Here is a 14,109-nt window from a genome sequence, read left to right on the forward strand (position 1 = left end):
TGGGTTCTTTTCAAGACTCATTATGGAATACCAGGTAAGCAGAGGAACCTTACTGTCATTTTAACTACTTATGTGCAAGAGTCACTGTGATTTTGATTTGCTTTGCTCTTCCTCATTTTGTTCCTGTTCTGTGGTTTCCATGGTGAGTCCTGTAATGCAGGTAGAGTAATCCTATCTTCCTTAGAATCAAAGAGTTCTAGAAGTCAGGCCATCCCAGTGGTCTCTTAAATCCAATCAAAGCAAGGAGAGGCAAGAGATCTAGTATAGACAAGCTTCCAAAATCAAAAAGAAAAAACTGGGTTAAAAGATTCAATGAGTTTTATTCTCAGAATTAAGCACATCATTTTGTTAAGAGAAGAAAAAATAGCTCTGGGGAGACTTTTCTGCTGTCATAACTCCGATTTGCATGGGGTATTGCAGTTTACAAAGCTTTTTCACAGATAATTTCATTTTAATTTGTTGGGTGTCTGCCTATTTTTCTGTCAGATTTGAGAGCTCCCTTGCGATCAATCCTGAGCTGAAGCTCAAGGCCGGCTATAAACACAACTAGGGCAGTGGTGAGTGTGCTGTCTTGGATGAAACAGAACAGAGGCCAGTAATGGAAGTCAGAGAAGGCACTTGCTCTCACTAGCTGTCTAGCACCATCTCAGAGCCAGACCATTAGAGATAACATCAGCGTGCGACTCTACTATATTGGATGTGAGTATTCCTGACTCAGAATCATTTCCTGGGAGACAATATTACTCTTTAAGTTTGGTGGCTAAAACCATGTATGTCATCTTTACCAGGATTGCTTTCAAGTTTTTCCAAATGGAATTCTTATTGAAAAACTTCTTTGCTGTCAACATCCAAGAAATGAAATAGAAACGATTGATCTCCGTGGATTCACTTTTGAAATATTGATAAGTTGAAGCCAAATGCTTCGCGTTGTGAAAGTAGCTAACACTCTTGTTTGTAAAATTCAAATAAGCATTTCCTAATCATTTGTGTAGATCCAGTTTCGCTTCATAATTTCCAGACTGCCACCTGGATGCGTTCAGGGGGTTTCTGACACACTTGAGCTAATTTTCAAGGTTCCTCCTTTGTCTCTGGGCTTCTCTTTTATTCCCCTGGGACTCTCTGCCTCAAATTATTTTATCTGAAGCTATGTCTGAACCTGAATAGATGAAGGGAGAACCGAGGCAATTATATTACTAATTCAAGCATAAGACAGGAAAAAAAAAAAAGCACTCTGCTTGACTTACTTGGAGATTTCTGGCAAACATCTTTTTCTGTTTCAATGATCTGGAAGATTGCCCAACTTCTTTTCTTTTGGGGGTGGGAGTGGAGGTGAAGAGCTGGCCTGGGTCACATGGCTGCCTCATTTCCTGCTGCCTCAGAATGCATCTATTCTAGGAAGGCTCAGACGTGACGGGGAGGTTGGCTGCTTCTGAGATGCAGTACTTAAGATATATGAAGACTGAGACTGATATTTTAAGTTCTTCACTGATCTAGGGGTCTGGTACGCAGTCACGGTAAGCTGGACAACTGCCATGCTGACTTACTGGTTCACTCATTCATTATTTGCATGCTTGCTCAGTCCTGAGGCTATGAGGGTGACTGTGTTTTGGCACTGGCTCTTGAAGAGCGCAAAGAAGACACATTAAAAAGCAGGTACAATGTAATGAAGTAAGTTTGAACAGTGATTCCATTGTGGGCAAAAGCATATACTCTTTAAAAGTTTCAAAGAGATGGAAGCAGAAGCCACAAAAGCAATTTGTCTCAGACATATTTCTCTACTTATCTTGTTTGATTTTTTTTTTCCCCGTGCAGTCCTCCTTTAAGAATGATGTAAACCAGTCTCACTGGAGATTCATTTGCTGTCTTCTCTTGCAGATGCCTGGTCTCTGGGAGTTCTGGGTAGGCCTTTTAGACAGATCAGGGTCTGGCACAGGTTTGTCACGTTTGTTCTGCTGAGGGCTCTCCCTGGCAGATGGCAACAGCTGTTTGTGATTGAGTCTAAGAAACTACAGGAGGAGCCCTGCAAAATGTCCTTTTTATTACACTAATGGCTTTTTCCCTGAGAGTGGTTTTTCATTGTATCAGTGCATAATTGTTTTTGCTAATGCGTTTGCTCCAATCATACAAAAATCTAATTACTCTATGTAATGAATCATTAACAATTGCCTTAAATTCCTTTCAGTGTTTGCATGCTGGTATTCAGTTTATGCTAATAAATCTGAAATATTCATGGCTTTCACTCTGAGGCTGCAGATGATGTCCAAAAAATTGTCTTAGAAAATATGCATTTTTAATTTGTATTTTGTAAAATACTGAAGTATAAACTGCAAGATTATTCTGGAAATACAATATTTTAATTTTCTATTCATTTTTTTAAGCAGAGTTTTTTTTTAAATCTACTTCACACCCCACATTCACTTAGCTACAACAAAATAGCACGTGGTCATTTTTAACTGGAGAGCATTAATTGGTGTTTGGTAATGAAAGAAGATCAAAAGGGACTGATGTCACACTTTTTAACTTTGATTTATCCATATTGAGATTCAGCCTCTGATCCATTTGCTGAAATTCGTATTAGGACTGAGTACCTTATTACTAATTTTTTAGTCAAAGAAGGGAAAATTAAACCTTGAATCTAACCCTAAATGTATAGCACGATTAGAGATTTTCTACAGTACTGCTTTTACTATTATTACTGTTGTTATTAAACGTATACTATGTTCTAAGTGTCCACTGTTCTGCTAAGTGCTTAATGTTCACCATTTCACTTCATCTTCCCTCAAAGCCTATGAGGTCAGGATTTTATTACCCTCGTTTCACAGATGAGATTTAGGGAAGTGAAGCAAACTTGCCCAAGGTTATTCAGTGCTCTGCAGCGGTTCTCAACTGAGGGCGATTTCACCTCCTTGGGGCCATTTGGCAATGCTTGGAAGAGTTTTCCTTGTCACAGTGGGCTGGGGGCAGCTGGCACACAGTGAGGGAAGGCCAGGGATGGGACTTCACTTCTTCCAAGGCACAAGGCAGCCTCCCCACTCCCCCCACTCCCAACAGAGAGGGATCCGGTCCAAAGCATCAACAGTACTGGGGATGAGGAATGGTTGTGCAGCAGCTGTGTGTGATGCCCACATCACAACCCTTTGGGCTACGGATTTCAGAGCAGCTGTGCCAGACAGCTGTGTTGGACAGCTGTGGGGACCATGGGGTGTGATTGCTAGGGTCTCAGTGAAAACACTGTGTAATAGGGCTTTGCTTTTGGCCTGAGGGCTTTCTCTGAAACACCTGTGCAGGTGCAGCCTGAGCTTGTGTGAGGTTATCACCTGGAGGTGAGGGTAACCTTCAGACAGCCTTCTACCTCCTTGCTCTTAGATGGGGCCATCATGTGGGTATTCTACCACAATGCTTCTGTGCGTCCCCAGAGGGACTGAATCTTGGTTTTGTAAAGTGGTAAGCCATGGGCACAGCTGGCACCAACGGGCTTACTGCCTTCTTACACTGGTCAAGGGTTTTTGGCCTCCTGCAATCCCAGGCTGAGCCTGTTGCTGGGGCTTTCAAGAGAGCTTCAGAATGGGAAAACAGAGAGACACTACCACATGAGCTCGAAGGGGCAGCTGGCAACTACAGAAAACCATCTACCATAGCTAACCAAACCTCTAATGTCTGTTTGATTCGTGTTTATCCCTTCCTTATCTTGTACCCCACTCTTTCTCTCTTCTTCCTAGCCTTGCCTCATGAATAAACTACCTGTACCTCAGCCCCTATTTTAGACTCTGCTTTCAAGAGAACTCAAACTAAGATACAAAGTTAATAAGTCTGCTGTATTGTATTGTAAATCCAAGTAACAGAACCAAAGACTGAGTGGCAGTCCATGAACACCCTGTGGCTGAGGATTCCCTCTGCACTCTAAATTCCATGGGCGAATGTTAAATCTTGCTTGATCAGGACTCTCAATTCTCTCGACAGTTATCTTTGTCCTAATCCACTAACACAACCTCAGTGATCGAGCGAAGGGCCAGGTTGACCAGGTCTGTGGCAGATTTACACTGAGAATTTCCATTTAATCTTTGTTGCTGTTTGGAAATCTTTCATGAATCTTTTAACACCTTCTTCACATACTCATCCTTCCTTTTAAGTCCCAAACCTGGCTTGGTCAGCCCTCTTTCTGCACGATCCCGTGTGAATTTGACATTGTATTCTGATTATATAACATTTACTACTTCTTCAGCCATCCAACAGCTCTTTGTTTTCTTTGCGCTCTTAACATTCCTGTTCCCTCCAGTCTGAGGACAAGACTCACCATCCGTCCTTTTCCTCTACTCACTTGTTGGGTGAGCTCATTCACTTCTATATGGATGGCATCTAATTTTCTGATTTTAGTTCTGAATCCCTGAGTTCCAGGGCCACTCTTCACAATCCTCTCTCAAAATCACATAAGCTCAACTCTGACCATGCAACAGGTATCTCTTACCTGTCATGTTGTTCAATAGCTAGAAACCTTGAACTCATCTTTAACATTTTTTTCATTGCTTACTATTATGGAAGACATTGTTGGCTGTGCACTCAACATTCTTCTTCTCTTAAAGAAATGCCACTTTTGGTATAATGTTGAATCTTCTCCTAGGCACCCATGTGGCTTGGAAGAAGTTGAACTCCCTTCCAAGTCTAAGGAAGTATTAGAATAGACTAAGGGGCAACTCATTCTTCTTACCACAATGGTTCAGCAATTGGCATACAAACCAGTTCAGGTCACTGAGATTCAAGGCATCCATTTGTTGGTGATTCAGAAGAAACTGTTCTCTGCTATTCTCTCTGGATATCTCTGGAGGTCTCTCTCTCTCTCTCTCTCTCTCTCTCTCTCTGTCAGTCTCCTTGTGTTTCTCAGGTTGCATTCATGGATGGATTTGATGGGACTGAAGTCATTATGTCAGTACCACCTGAGAATGAGACCAGCAAATGGAGCAGTGCTGAGCCACATGATTCTCAAGGAAATGGAATTATTAAAATTGGATTTCAGCTGCCCCAAAGGATGTTCTGTCTATGGATAGCCAGCAATGGGAGTCAATATTTTTCCTTGTTGTTGATGGTTCCTGTTACTGGCAGTCAATGACTCTTAGTGAGAAAATGCTCTGTCTTGTTGCCTTTGAAAGCAGCCTCTGTCTTGCCATTTTCCCCACTACAATTGCATCCTTTTAATCCGCATGCAATTGCTGAGAGTTGGCTGGCTACTCTGCAGTCTCGCATTCTCTCCTCTTCCTAATTTGTCTTTTGTACTGTTGTCAGGTGTGTTTCCTGAAAGACAATTTTCAAGAGGTCCTTCTACTTCATAAATTCTTATAATGGCTTCTTTTTTTGCTTTCAGTTTTTAGTGCAAACTTCCGAGATTTGTTTTCAAGTCTTTTCATAATTGGATTCATATACATGTATATATATATATATTCATGTATATATATTCAATATGATTCTCTCTGTTCTCCAGTGTATAACTATAATATTTCTTCCTGATGCTATCTTAACTGAAAAGTATTTGCCCTGTGCAAATTCAGTGCATGCTGCAAAGGTTTTTATTCTTGTTCTAGGTTCTTCACAGACTCCTCCTGAATACAGTCGGCCTTTATTCATTCAGTCTGTACTAAACGCATATTGTGTGCCAAATACTCAACAAAGCAGTAGAGCTATAAAGGCAAATGATCACAGTCCCTCTTATGGCCAGGATTCAGCAGTTAGAGGCATGAATTCTTAACGTTTTTAAGCAAATCTCTCACACAAATTTCATATATATCATAAAACTGAATTTGTAGGGTTTAATTTTTAAGATACCAAGGCTATTTCAATTAATGTACAGCTTAAAATCAGAGTATATAGATGAATGTGGTGGTCTTATTCTTAGCCTCAAAGTAAAATATATCACTGTGTTTTATTCTGGTTACTTAATAGTAAGAAAATTAGGATTCATACAATCAAATAGCTGTATTATGTTAACAATCTTTAGCAGCTCACCTTGCAATCTCAAAATTCTCTTATGTTAAACAGAAGCAACAGGAAAAACATTGGGACATTTCCATAAAATGATTTTACATGGCATACGTTAAAATGGTTTTTAGTTTGATAACTTTGATGTATATGTTTGAATCAAATCATTTCTTCATCCAACATATAGTTACTTACCATGTTTACTACATGCAAAGCTTTAGTGTAGATCGTGTATTCTCAATCTGGTGATATTATGCCAAGGAGGCAAATATTGATTATTGAGGGAAAAACATTTTAGATATTGCAATGGCCCTCCAAACATAAACAGATATGTGTGTGTATGTGTGCATATATAAATATGTGTGTGTGTATATATATATATAGAGATAAAATTTCATGTGGAATTATTAGTATAAAAAAGATATTTCAGCAAACTCTTAGATGAGAAATAATAAGAAAAGGTTGAGGAGCACTGTTTCAGATGTGGGGTGAACAGATGTGAACACCCTGGGGAAGAAAGTGCTGACATTCTCATGGGGAGGTAAGCGCACAATAACCATGGCAAATAAGCAAAACATATCATGGGTTTAAAAAGCAGTGCAGACAAGGAGAAAAGTAAACTAAGGAAAGGAGACAGGATGCTGACATGTGGGAGGAGGTAGCATTGACACTAGCCAAAGCGACCATGGACGTCTGAGTGAGGGAGTGTGGAGGAGCTCATCAGCAGACTGTGCAAAGGCACTGGGGAGAGAGCAGAGCTGGCTCACCTGAGGAGCAGCAGGCCATAGTGGAAGGAGAGGACTGGAGGAAGGAAACAAGGGCCGTGCCATAGAGCTCACAGGGTCCAGCTCAGAAAGAGCCATGTAAGGACTCTTTTTTTTTTTTTTAAGATTTATTTATTTGAAAGACAGAGTTATAGTGAGGTAGAGGCAAAGAGAGATGGGGGGGAGAGATAGAGAGAGAGAGAGAGAGAGAGAGAGAGAAAGTCTTCCATTGGCTCTTTCACTTCCCAAATGGCTGCAATGGCTAGAGCTGGGCCAATCCGAGGCCAGGAGCTGGGAGCCTCTTCCAGGTCTCCCACGTGGGGTGCAGGAGCCTAAGCACTTGGGCCACCTTCCACTGCTTTCCCAGGTGCATTATCAGGGAGCTGGATCAGAAGTGGAGTGGCTGGAACTCGAACTGGCGCTCATATGGGATGCTGGTGCCACACTGCACCAGCCCCAAGCACTTTTTTTTTTAAAGATTTATTTATTTATTTGAAAGTCAGAGTTACACAAAGAGAGGAGAGGCAGAGAGAGAGAGAGGTCTTCCATCCGATGGTTCACTCCCCAATTTGCTGCAATGGCCAGAGCTGTGCCATTCCAAAACCAGGAGCCAGGAGCTTCTTCCGGGTCCCCCACACAAGGGCAGGGGCCCAAGGACTTGGTCCATCTTCTTCTGTTTTTCTAGGCCACAGCAGAGAGCTGGATTGGAAGTGGAGCAGCTGGGACTCGAACTGGCACCCATATGGGATGCTGGTGCTTCAGGCCAGGGTGTTAACCTGCTGCGCTACAGCACCAGCCCCCCAAGGACTTTGGTTTTAACTCTCATGAGAAGTCACAGGGGTGCTCTGAGGACAAAATGAGATGAGGATACTTCATTTGTTCCTGGAATTTAAAAAGTTTATTTTTCTGAAAATCTTTTGAAGTTCACACATAATTTTTTCATAATATGCATTTTCCTTGAACTTAAAAAATGATCTTGTTTATTCTCTGTACAGGCAGACAGAGAAAGCAAGTCAACTCCCATCCACGGTCCACTCTCCCAGTGCCCACAATAGCTAGGGCTGGACCATGCTGAAGCAGGAGCCAGGAACTCTGTTTGGTTCTCCCGCATGGGTGTCAGAGACCCAAGGACTTGCTCCATTGCTCACTGCACCCCAGGAGCTGCATTAGTAGGAAGTTGGAGTCAGGAGCTGGAGCCAGGCACTAAACCCTGGTAATGAAACTAGAGCGTCTTAACTCATGTGTCTTAACTGCTAGGCCCTCTTCTGAGAACTTTTTTTTTCCTTTTAAACATTTATTTATTTATTTGAAAGTGTTAAAGAGAATGAGAAATGTAGGCAGAGAGAGATAGTGAGAGAGAGCCTCCACTTGCTGGTTCACTCTCCAAATGGCCACAACGGCCAGGGCTGAGCCAGGCTGAAGCCAGGAGCCAGGAGATACATCTGGGTGTCCCATGTGGGAGCTGAATTGGAAGTGGATCAGCCGGAACTCGAGCTGGTGCCACAAGGGATGCCAGTGCTGCATGTGGCAGCTTTACCTGCTGCTCCACAGCGCTGGCCCCTCTATGAGCTTTTTCAAGACTTGTTTTATAATCTGATTTACATCTTTACCAGGTCGTTCTCACCACTACACTGAGAACGGTTTGTACAAAGCAAAGGGGACAGTCTACTTGAACTTCGGAAACGAAATACCACAGCCTGGATGGCTTCAACAACAGATTCTTGTTTCTCACAGTTGTGGAGGCCGAGGATATCATACCCAGGTGTCAGCAAGGTAAACTTCCTGCAGAGCCTTCTTCTCTTCCCTTGTAGGTAACTCACAGGGCCTCTTCCTGGTTGGTGTGCATGGGGATGGAGGGTAGCGGTGGGAGAAAGAGAGAAGAGTGGGAAAGCAATGTTGGCAGGGGGTGGGTAGGTGGGGAGACAGAGAGAACAGGTGCAAGCTCTCTGTGTCTCTTCTTAGAAGAGCATTGTACCTATTCCCCACCCTCAGGAACACCTTGAATCCTATTTACTTCCCAGAGTCTCCATCTCCAAATACCTCTACAACAGGGGTTAGGGCTTGAACTTGAGCATTTTAGGAGTCACATTCATTTGGTCTGTAACAGGAGGCTACTGCAATGGTCCAGGTGACATGGTGTGGTAGGGAAGGACAGAAGTGCTAGGACTTCATGTCACCTTAAAGCTAGAATATTCAGGCTGTGCTGATTGATCTGTTATGGAGGATGCAAGAAAGACAGTCAACACTGTCTAAGGGCTTCAGATATACATGGTAACATCATTATTTTTCTGTAGTTTGCAACGTCGAGAAGTTGAATAGAATACATCAAAGCACTTAGGATTTTTGAAAGGCTCTAAGTTAATGTATCTCCATTTGTCAATTAATATGGGGGCATTTGAAATGTAATTAAATGTTTTTGTATAACACAGTGACTGGGGACAACTGGCATTTAAAGGCCAGGGGCAGGGATGTCAACAGTGTTCAATGCATGGAATAGAGCTGCACAAATGAAGAACTCTACCGAGACTCACCAGTGGAGCTGCTCTTATGTATTTTTTTTTCCATCTTAATTTGTTGTTACCTGTTGCAAGTGCAGAAAACAGAGCCTTTCTCCGGCACTCATTTCAGGCACAGTTCCCCCAGCTAAGCTGCAGAGATCTTCTTGGCAGAGGTTATCTCACAGAATATCTTTGTCCAACAGTGAAGAGCAGAAAATGCCTTTATTTTGATAACAGGAGGCTTATAACATTTCTTGACTAGAGTAAATGCTGGTCTTCTCATAGCCATCACTTTGCCATTTCTCCTAAATTCATATATTTTAAAAATATTTATTTGATAGGTGGAAAAGAAAGAGAGAGCTGTCTTCCATCTGCTGGTTCACTCCCCAAATGGCTGCAACATCTGAAGCTGGACTGATCCGAAGCCAGGATCCAGGAGATTTTCTGGGTCTCTCACATGGGTAGCAGGGGCCCAAGCACTTGGGCCCTCTTCCATTGCTTTCTGATGCCATTAGCAGGGAGCTGGATTGGAAATGTAGCAGCCAGGACTCCAACTGGTGGCCAACTGGTGCCACAGGCAGAGGCTTAAACTACCACAGCACAGCCCCAGCCTCACTAAACTAATAACTTGTTAACAGAATGTGAACTTACCAAATCAATGAAAAGGATATTTTCTTAGTCATAACATAAGCCTAACTCTGTAATATATATTTCTCAATATTCTTTTGTAACTTTTGTTGATGTGTTGTTGAGTTTTTAAAAACAAAGACATTACCTTTTGAGAGCAGATTTAGATTCACAGAAAAATTGAGATGAAGGTACAGAGGCTTCCTATATATTTCTTGTTTCACACATGCATAGTTGTGCCCTTATCAACATTCTCATTACAATGGGTTTGTCACAATTGATGAATTTATACTTACACATCACTATCACCCAAAGTCCCATAGTTTACATGGGTTCACCCTTGGTGTTGCATCTTCTGTGGGTTTGGACAATGTATGATGACATGTATCCACCATGATGGTTTTATTCAGGGTAGTTTCACAGCTCCTAAAATCCCCAATTTTCTGCCTATTCATTCTCCCCTTCCCTCCACCACCGTAATCACTGATCTTTTGTATTGTCTCCATAGTTCTGCATTTCTAGCTATTTTATTAGAATAATAATTATGATTTTATTCCTTTAGAATACTGTATAAATACTGTATTTTACAATGTTTCTATATAAGGATCACAGTTTTTAAATCACTGCATATAGCCCGTCATCATTTCCAATAACTTCTCCCTTTTTAGTTTGACAATTTGCTTCTAATTTTTCATGAGTTACGTGTAACATTTCCATCTTGTCTTTCTGCAATTGATTTTTCCCATCTTCTATTAAATATCCCTCCCCTGCCAGTTATTGTCTATTTACTTGGTGTCTGGCTATTGTGATTTATGTATGTATGCTAGTGTCAATTCACCTATTCACTTTGTGTCTGAGTAATGATAATTGCTTGATTTTTTTCAGGCTTCCTTCAACATTCACATTTATGGCTTCCAGTAACTTCTGATCCCATGCTGCTCCACAAGCATTTGCTACAGTGTGAAGCACAGGTGGGCAATAAATTGAATGTTTCATAGTAAGAGGAAAGACGTATTCCAGAAATGTTTTAAAGATAAAAGTCATGTATTTCTTTTTTTTGATAAAATAAAAATTATTGGATACTGGCATTGTGGCATAGGAAAGCCTTGCAATGCCAATGTACCACATGGGAGCTGGTTCATGTCCTGTCTGCTTCCTGATCCCTGCTAATGGCCTGGGAAAAGCAGCAGAGGGTGACCCAAGTGCTTGGGTCCCTTCTATTCATATGGGATATCTGGATGAAATTCCTGGCTCCTGGCTTCAGCCCTGGCCATTACAGCCATCTGGAAAGTGAATAAGTAGATGGAAGAACTCTCTGCTTGTCTCTCCCTCTGTAACTCTGACTTTCAAATAAAAAAATAAATCTTTAAAACAATCAAAATAAAAATTATAGTAAATGCTTTCCCAAGATACCCATGGATTAACAAAAAACAGCTGAATATATTGCTTTCAATATTGAAGAAAAACAAACTTATCAACAGCAACCTCACACCACTTATACTCCTAAATTGCTATATGCTTTTATAGAAGATAGCAAAATTCTTCAGTGCAAATGATTGTTGTAGCTCTTGACATATTAAGCCCAGCAAAGCTAAGATTCCACATAGACACTGGATAAATTTGATGACAGAAACTCAAAGAAGCCAGTGAAAGTAAGAGAACTTCGTCTGTGCTTACACAATCTACAGAAATGAACTTTATAATGTGATAAATGGAATAGAAAACTCTACTTACAATTCAACAACACAAACAAAATGGTTAGGGATAAGTATGGGAAATGGGCAAGATCTACATAAAGAACATTTTTAAATACTATTGAAAAAGACAATACTGAAATAAGTGGAAAGGTATAGCATTTCTTGGGTGAGAAAAATCAGCATCATTAAAAATGAGTTTCAATAAAAATATCAACGGTTTTTATTTTGGAATCATTTAAGTTGATAATAAAGTTCAAATGGAAATGTAAAAAATAAGAATGGTCAAGAAAAATCAGAAATAGAAGCCATAAAGAAGACTAGCTTTGAGAGACAGAGAGAGAGAGAGAGAGAGAGAGAGAGAGAGATTTTTCATCTGCGAGCATCCTCAAATGCTCGCAATAGTCAGAAGGGCTGGGATAGCCTGAGGGGAGGAGGCAGGAACTCAATCTGGGTTTCCCAAGTGGGTACAGAATCCCTAGTATTTTGGCCATCACCTGTTTCCACCCAGGAGGCACATCAGCAGAAAGCTGGAAGCAGAAGTGGGGCTTGAGTGGAATTCAGACTCTCTGATATGGGATGCAGGTGTTCCAAGGGGCATCTTTACTGTGCCAAATGCCCACCTCAAGTTGAGTTTCAGGTGTTTTGTTTCTTATGCCCTTGTACTCCCTTCTGCTTTTTGGATCATTTTCAGAAAGAGAAGAACTCACTTAATGTCACTAAATTGCAAAAGGAGATCCTACATTTCTCTATTTCATGCCCACATGTTTTATTACATGAGTACAAATTGAATCCAGATTTCTTGCACTTGCTAGTCATATTTATTTCTGCCACATCCTATTGGTCAAAGCAAGTCATAAGGTAAGCTCATTTCAAGACTGGGAAAACAGAATCCAGCTTTCACAAAGAATTGCAAAGAATTTTTGGACACATTTAAACTATCAAAGACACTCTCTTCTACTCCCTGTTCTTTCCCACTTCCCTAGCTCTTTCTGTATGTCCACTGTTGGAAGATATATGATCCGTAACTTGATAGGAAAAATAGAGGATCTTATGCAGAAATGACTTCCCTTTCTTGCTCCCACTTGACGATTTGTTACAGATTGTGTTTCTTCATTTCCACCAAATCAGCTGCTCTGATACCTGTTCTTCCCCTCTGCAATCCATGCTCAGTGACTTTGCAGCTCCTCCTGAAAAAAGTTGATACCTTCATCCTGTTGCTTAATCATTTCCCCTACTATTTCCTCAGGGACCTTACATCATCACTGAAACATCTGACTTTTTAAAAACCTTGTTGTAAAGATACTGGCATCTTTTCCATCTTTTGGGGAAAAAAAAAACCTCGCAGTTTCTACTCTGTCTTTTGCTTGTAGTTATATGAAAATATTTTCAGACATGTGTCAATTTATTGTGTTTTTCCCTGTACTTTCTCATCCCATCTCAATCCATATTATCTGGCTTCTACACTAATTCTCCCAAAGTACAAATAGCTTTCACCAAGGTCATCCTTGACTTCTTAGATGATTAATGGATTTGCTTGAATCATCACTGGCTGCTCCTTTACATGTCCTTCACTAATTTTTTTTGTCTACTCATGTCTTAAATATTGGTTTACGTGATCAAATTTTCCTATGCCTGAGACAGCATGACATCACGCTGGATGATCTCATATAGCCCGTGGAACTAACTATTATGATGGTCATTTCATCTCTTATTTTCTCTAGATTCATATCCAATTTCCATGTGATGTTTCCTCCTTGAAATTCCATCAGCAATGTTCAAGTATATTTTAAAAAAATTCACAGAAAATTGGAATTAAGATTTTTAAAGAATAAAGTTTTTTAAGATTAATTAATTAATTAATTAACTAATTTTAAAGGCAGAGTTACAGAAAGGGAAAGAGGGAGACGGAGAGAGAGAGAGAGAGAGAGAGAGAGAGAGAGAGAGAGAGACCTTCCGGTCATTCTCCAAATGGCTGCGATGACTGGGGATGGTTCTGGTCAAGGCCAGGAGCCTGGAATTCCAACCAGTTCTCCCACATTGGTGCAGAGGCCCAAGGATTTGAGCTGTCTTCCTCTGCTTTCCCAGGTGCATTAGCATGGAGCTGGATCAGAAGTGGAGAAGCTTAGACTTGAACCGGCTCTCTGATGTGGGTGCAGGTGTCCCAAATGGCAGCTTAACACACTGTACTGCAATGCTCACTTCTGAATCTAGTTTCTGACTTCAAGAGGCAAGCAATTTATGCACAAAGAAGAGACTTATATACAAGAAAACATTTTACAATGCTGTTGTGAATTTGGGGATTGGATGAATCAGAAATAGTTTTGCGTGGTGCTCTAAGGGTTTAGCACATAATGCTACATTGGTGCTGGGAGGGAAGTACCATTATGTGGGCTTGGCCCTTAGGACTTGCATTTAAGAGATTTTAGAGACAAAAAATAATTTTAATTTTAAGATAAAGATAGTATTCACTCTTATTAATAAGATGTTATACAGAGAATAGAATCTAATCAATCTAGCCTTATGACAACATTGAAAAAGGTAAGCAAATGAAATATG

At 40.8% G+C, this 14,109-nt stretch overlaps 1 long non-coding RNA gene across 2 annotated transcripts; it reads left to right on the forward strand.

The window, feature by feature from the left end:
- The first annotated feature begins 1,381 nt into the window (after window positions 1-1,381).
- On the forward strand, window positions 1,382-13,263 carry LOC108176579 (uncharacterized). Of its 2 annotated transcripts, XR_011389490.1 has the most exons (4): window positions 1,382-1,514; window positions 8,345-8,504; window positions 9,571-9,690; window positions 10,742-13,263. It is a non-coding gene; the product is annotated as an uncharacterized lncRNA (long non-coding RNA). The 2 variants fall into 2 exon arrangements; XR_001793230.3 differs by having other exon boundaries at window positions 9,571-13,263.
- Window positions 13,264-14,109: the final 846 nt, after the last annotated feature.

This window comes from Oryctolagus cuniculus, chromosome 6 (genome assembly GCF_964237555.1).
Source record: "Oryctolagus cuniculus chromosome 6, mOryCun1.1, whole genome shotgun sequence".
Lineage (NCBI taxonomy): Eukaryota > Metazoa > Chordata > Mammalia > Lagomorpha > Leporidae > Oryctolagus > Oryctolagus cuniculus.